Source organism: Lagenorhynchus albirostris, chromosome 21 (assembly GCF_949774975.1).
Source record: "Lagenorhynchus albirostris chromosome 21, mLagAlb1.1, whole genome shotgun sequence".
NCBI classification, from domain to species: Eukaryota; Metazoa; Chordata; class Mammalia; order Artiodactyla; family Delphinidae; genus Lagenorhynchus; species Lagenorhynchus albirostris.
The window spans coordinates 22,480,593-22,487,749 of record NC_083115.1 but is presented as its reverse complement, the minus strand read 5'-3'; positions in this window follow the sequence as shown (position 1 = coordinate 22,487,749).

Below are 7,157 nucleotides of genomic sequence, written 5' to 3'. Positions count from 1 at the left end.
GTGTAGGTGTAAGGCCAGGTCAGAGACATGGATGGGGTAGGCAGAGCTGGGCAGCCACCCCGGAAATGTCCTGATGCCTGAATGCTGAAGTATGAGTTAGTCAAGCAGAGAAGAGAATTAGAACAAACGGAGAAACAAAACCCAGCAGCAAGTGAGAACATGGACTATTACCTGCGAGTCATCAGGTATAAAGATAAGCTGGAGCCTGATCATGAGGGGGTTTGTATAACCTGCAGAGTCTGGGAACCAAAGGAAGTCAATATACATAGGGGAGTGACACGCCTGGGCAGGCTTGAGTTCTAGAAATTTCTCTCTGGCGAAGTGGGGGTCGATTACAGGGGAGTGTGACTCACCACCAGGATGCTCACTGCTCTTTGTGGACAGTAGAAAGGGTGTGAGGGAATTGTTATCACCCCTCCACCTCGAGGGCAGGCAGCATCCCTAGGGCTGGGCCTGGTTGGGGACGGCCTGTAAGGTGCATGCCCTGCCCCCCAGACCAACTCCTAATTTGTCCTTTTAATGGGCAGCAATAGCGCCTCACTGGATGTGTTGGTCTACTATTTCTAAGTCCAGACAATCCCCACTCTCCTAGAATCTGCCTCTAGTTCTTGGAAGTTGGGGTAAAACCACATGTTTTTCATCATTCCTCAAAACCGCTGGCTCTGAGCACGTTGTTCTGTGACACTGGGGAGGAGCCTGTGGACATCTGTGTGATGTTTCTGTTTCCATTCATATTTCTCCGGTAAAGGAAAGCAAAATCGTGCAAAGCTATAAAGACCACAGGGAGAATCAGAGGATCCTGAAGGAATGAGGCTGCCCCAGACACACCTTCCCCAAAGGAAACAGGAGCAGAGGAGGGGCTCCCAGATCCGAGGCAGCCCCCTGCTGCAGGATACCCACAGGGGCTCTGTTCAAAGTCAAAACACCTATCTTGGTCCTGTCGTCTTGGTCTTATTTTTACCACCTCTCAGAGGACGTGTAGTTGCCCTGAACGCTTTGCTTAAGATCAGAAGGAAAGCAGGCTCAGAGAACTCATTCTGGGGGAACAGGACTCATTCTGGGGGACGGGAGGACAGTACCCAGGCAGACCTCGCTGAAGGCCCGGCCGCCACCGCACCCAACTGTGGGGCTTCTGCGTCCTCAAACACTGTCCCCCAACTGCCTCCAGGGCCCAGCCTGGCCCCAGGCCCCATGGAAGCCAATAGGATGGACATGGTCTGGGCACTGCGGGAGTTATGGTGTCTATTTGCCCCTGAAGACCCAAATGCCAGGGGACCCATCTGCTGACCTTCAGATTATGACATTTTGATGGGGCTGGTGTTGACATTTGCATCAGCACGTGCAGCCAGCCCAGCACCTACCTCCATGGTCCATCCTTCTGTCAGCGCTTCAGAGGCACTGCGGGACACGGAGCCGGAGGGTCACCATCGAGCAGGGCTGCCACCTGTATGGGCAGAACCTACAACATGGAATTTCCCTGCTGGTCTGGACGGGGGTTAATGGGCTTTTCTCTTACTTCCTCTCTTAGGCTTTTGAACAGCGTTATTACTGATGCAAGAGAAACCCAGTGTCCTGCTTCAGTCTAGTAGGGGTTGCATTTCAGCAACAGAAGGTGTTTACCCCACACCCAGAGGGGTGCAGAGTAGGAGCGAAGAGAAGCAGCCCACTGGGCCCTGGGAGTCTTCTCTGCTGTAGAAACTGCTGAAGTCTCACCCCGCCCACCTATCAGGACATTTGAAAGAATTCATTCTAAGTCATGTATTCAAAAGTCATGTATTCTAAGCCCCGAGAGATGTAAAAGGAAGGGAGAAAGAGAATCACGGCTGTATAGGTCAATTTTATTACTGTTGTCAAGGACAAATTTGTAGACAGTGTAAGAGAACAGTGTGTTGAGACAAAAGACTTTCAACTTCTGTGCAATACACTTGCAGTGCAGTTTAAAAAAAAAAAAAAAAAAAAAACTATGGGGCTTCCCTGGTGGCGCAGTGGTTGAGAGTCCGCCTGCCGATGCAGTGGACACGGATTCGTGCCCCGGTCCGGGAAGATCCCACATGCCACAGAGCGGCTGGGCCCGTGAGCCATGGCCGCTGAGCCTGCGCGTCCGGAGCCTGTGCTCCGCAACGGGAGAGGCCACAACAGTGAGAGGCCCGCGTACTAAAAAAAACAAAAACAAAACTATGAATTATTAATCAATATTCCAATTGAGATATCCACATTTGTAAAAAATCAAGGTTTCCATCTTCCCTTGAGCAGTAGGAAGACATAGCAACCTTCACCCATGCATCTGCCTGCCAGCAAGGAGCTCAAGCTGAGGAGCAGCTCTTCTCTCTAAGTGGGGCCTTGTTCTCCAGTTCGCCTGAATCCCACCCAGTCTCTTTTTGTCGTTGATCTCACTTGCCTGGCCCCTGCGGGCACTTGAGTTGGTGGAATCGTGCTCACTCGCTGGACCCCGAAGTCAGATCTGGGGAGAGCTGGGCCAAAGCCCATCCTGGTGACGTTCGTTCCGCTGGTACAGGCTGAGGAGCCATCTGCTTGTCCTTCTGCAGAAGGCTGCTCTTAACTTGCCAGCCTGTACGAACAACCGTTCAGAGAACATAACCTCACAATGAGAAGAACCCGCCGGGTTCAGTCCAGGCTGGACAGCAGGCTTTGGTACGACTCATTCTAAGTCCATATGAAGCCAGGAAGCATTTCTGCCCCCTTTGTGCCACCTTCCCTCAGTGCCAACAAAATAGTGACTGAGACAGAGCCTTAGCCAAGTACAAACGATTACATCTGGCTAACGGTGAGGGCCCAGCCAAGTGGGAACAGTCTGCCCCCAAGGCAAACCGAAGTTTAATCTCTTTCAGGAAACACCTGCTTGAGATATTTAGGTGGTCAGTTTTCCAGAATGTTTTCCATAAAATTATTTAAAAAAAAAAACACACTTAAGATTTGGGCACCTAATTAACATCACATCATCTATTCTGGTGTTTGGACAGACTGCAAGGTGCAGGATGATAACAGCTAAACACTAAAACTTCAAACCCAGATAGCTAAAGGTGGCAGGGCTGAGAGTGGTCCCCAAAGCACTGGAACATCTGGTGAACTTGGAGCGCGCAAGAGACCATGAAAGAAGAAGCAACGATTTAACTTCTCTTTGCATAGATGCACAGTGTATCTCTCTTGCTTGACTTGGAAATATTAAAGGAACCCCCAAAAGATACCAGCTTTGGGAAATCCCATGTCCCCTCCAACTCTGACTGAAAAGGGCAGGTGGTCTCTGTCATAGGTCCTGCTCCCTGAGGTCTACTGACATTCAGAGTGGGCTGTAGAGAGAAGCGCCTCTCCCTTATTTGCCAATATGGCCCGAGGGTGGGCGTATGACCCTTCCTCTAACAGCCTCCTCTACAGGTATGGGGTAGCAACTCTCCATGAACACACAGAGAATGCTGAATATCCTGACTTAGAAAATACAGCATTCTGGTCTTCAGTGTAGGATTCCCAAACTGCCTTCCAGACCCTGGGGTCAGACTTAACTCCTAACGCTTAGAATCCTTTAAAGCATTTCTCAGTTCCTTAAATTTCAGACCCAAGAAGTGAGACTCAGAGAAACCTCAGGATTCCTTCTCTTGCCTGACGAAGGCCCACCTTCTGAGTTCTGGTTTCCTGTCCGAGGACCTGCCACTTCTCGATAATTCACAGTGGGAAAGTCCACGCATGTCAAAGAAGACCAAGCGTGCCCAGGTGGACCACAACGTTAATATCGAGCCCACAGCAAGGTCATTACCAGTGAGGGTGCCTGGCTGTTTGACCTAGAGATGCACGTGCCTGATAGCTGACCCTTGCTGTTCCCTTAGAAGAGTCAATTCTGCCCACACTGGGTGGGTATCCGAGCTTTCACATCAGTGGAGGGCAGCATCGGCTACTGGCTTCTTACCTCGGAAGAACTTTCATCAGCTAATTCAGCTAAGCATTCAAAGCCCTGTGTCCTCTTCCTCCTCAAGCCATACTCCCCAGTGTAAGATAAACAGGACTCATCAGAGAAGAAGGAAAGAGGCAGGGCTTATGGGTGAAGATGTGAGTTTCAGCTCCTTCTCTGCAACTGAAATTCCTTCCAGCTCACTTCCCTTGCCTGTCTGCTCTACTTAGCCCACGTGAGGATCAAACGACACAATGGCGGTGAAAAACCCTATTATAAATTACCATGTAAAGTCAGTTATTAACTAGCACAGAGGATGCACGGGAGTTTCTGTGAGCTGACTTAACAGTGATTTCTTCCATGTGAATTGGGCATATACATCCTCCAGAGACACTCATTCCGATCGATCCTCTGCAGCATGGCTATCAAGTCCAATCAACGTTTCCAGGATTAAAAGGTTGATTTCTTCGGATGCCAAGAGAATCAGCCCAGTTGACAAATCAGCACTATCTGGTGGGAGGCCTTTTAGAGAATCATGAATAAATATGGCAAAAATGAATCAATTACATCTGTTTTTTTCTCTTGTTACTCTGTCTTTTGTCAATATAATTCACAGCACCCTCGGCTACTGAATGTCGGAAGGTAGAGGAAAAGTTTTTCCTACCCCACAGTGTTATTAAAAATATAAGATCCTGGGCTTCCCTGGTGGCGCAGTGGTTGAGAGTCCGCCTGCCGATGCAGGGGACGCGGGTTCGTGCCCCGGTCCGGGAAGATCCCACATGCCGCGGAGCGGCTGGGCCCGTGAGCCATGTCCACTGGGCCTGCGCGTCTGGAGCCTGTGCTCCGCAACGGGAGAGGCCACAACAGTGAGAGGCCCGCGTACGGCAAAATAAATAAATAAATAAATAAATAAATAAATAAGATCCTGCAATTAAGGCTGTGCCCACTCTGAACCAATATTCCCAATCACCAACCTCAAGCCTATTTTTCTCCTCCTGAATTGCTTGTATATTGACCTAGAGAAGATAAAGCCAAAGACATTTAGGAAGGTAACACTAAAGATACCCAGAGCCAGTGGGTAGAATAGCTGGAAGAGTCCATTTAAGAGTGAAGTGATCCATAAGTACAGGTGAATTCTCACTGGTTTTTAAATTTTGGCTAGATGTTGAAATTAGATGAATACAAAGCATAGGGCTTAAAGTCTAAGGAACTTTAAAAGTGCTTTCAAATCCCAGCTCTGCTTCTTAGCAGCTATTGCCCTTAGGGAAGTTATATATCCTCTGAGCTTCCATTCGCTCACCTATAAAATTCAGTCAGTAGCACACAGTAGGAACACAGCAAATGCTGGAGTCATGAATATGTGGATAGGTGAGGGGTTGACAGTCATTGAATCAAAACTTGTTTGCTAAACCCAGGTTTAGTGGGTCCAGGGTTGACAGAGAATTGTTTTCATGGGATGACAGGGTAAATGGAGAAAGGAGGCGGATTCTGGAAAAGAGCTGAGAAGCCCCCTGCCTAGTTCCTTAGCCATTCTGGTTAAACGTCCAGGAACCATTCTACTACATCAAACCTAATGATAAATAGCCCAAGCTTTTATGAAAGAATGATCACTGTAGTTTGATGCGTCCAAAAAATCTCATGGCTTTCCTGACTAGGACTGCGCCCAGCTGGGTGAACATAAAGCCTTAGAAGTACAACTCGCCTGCATTCCACTGGCGTAAATTCCGATCAGACAATCATCCCACTCTCCCCTGTTCCCATCCTCTGGCCTTTAAAGAAGAGGTAACCGTCCTCCTAAGGAAACATATTTTTTTTTGCCACTAACAAAGAGCAAAGGCCCTTTCTGAAAACGTTGCTTGCTCTCCAGTCTCACCTCTGTGGAATCATTTAATCCATGACGATTTTGCATTTACGATGCTTTTGTTTTCACAGAGTGGTCACAAAGCTGAGTTCAAGGCCAAGAGTGAAAAAAAGTTAAATCGATGATAGATTTTCAACATGAATGTTTATGGTAGTGATGACACTATCTGCTTTCTCTACTGATTTGGGGTGCACACTTACACATCACACACATACACAACTATGAGGTATTTATAAATGCATTTCAGAGAAATGAATGTTTCACGTTGGCAAGTTAATGTGGACCGTGACTTGGCTACTCGAAACATCAGGCAGTTAATGTCCAAAATAGCGCATCCCACGACCATGCTTCGGCTCCCAACTGATCATTTTGTTAACATTTAGATTAGACAGGAAATATTGTTTTTATAGAGTCTGGAATTTTAGCGAGTCTAAGGACTCCTGATGGTCTTATTTATTTTATTGGTGGGGCTTCCAAAAGGAATTTCACACCATAGGTAGCAAAAAGTAAGCATTTTCTCACTTACCAAAACCAAAGTCGGCTGACACAGAAGTAAAGAGTCACTCAGTGGTGTATTCGTGGTGCAGAGATGGGCGATCGGGCACAGAAAAAAGAAGGACACCACCTCCGGTGGTGGTACTGAAAGATCCTAAAAGCAAAGTAACTGGCTCAGGGCAAAAATAAGCTGGAGTGGGACAGGTTTTCTGAGGCTTTGAAATTAAGAAGAGCACTTGGCTCAAGCCAGGGGGTAGAAATTGTAGCCTCAGGGGGGTTTGTTGGCTACAGGGATGTCAGCCCTGCCTGAAGTATCTTTCAAAAGCTGAAACTTTTGACCCTGTAAACACAAACACACACATTAAAAAAAAATGGTTCCTGGAGCAGCAGGGTGCTCTCGTTAATATTCTAGCTCAATAGCATTTCGTTCATCTTATAAGCCTTTCTAATAAAAGAACTGAGGCAGCTTACTGTAAAGGGTTTAATGGTGGAAAAGCCAATATGTAGAAATATAAAGGGTCCTAGAAATAAAGAACGCTTCTGCTGCTGCAACCAAGGTCCTTAACAAGGGATTCATACTCCATTCCAGGCTTCGAGCTTTTGAGAACTTTCGCAAACTAAGGGACATAAACCTTCATATGTGGGCACCAGGTGGGCCCGTGGGCCTGCAATAGCGGGAGGGGAGGGCTATGGTCTCCTGTCCTCAATTTCATTACCAGGTGGTACATTACCATGAAAGCAAGTCTCAGACTGAATTCTGCCATAAAATAAACATTTGGAAGCCAGCAGTCACGAAAAAGTTGCATAACCAGTTCTGCAAACTCAGTGAGGAATCAGTTCTCCATCCTCCTGGCGCTCTGACAGATTCCTTGTATAACAGATTCACTTAAGGCAGATGTG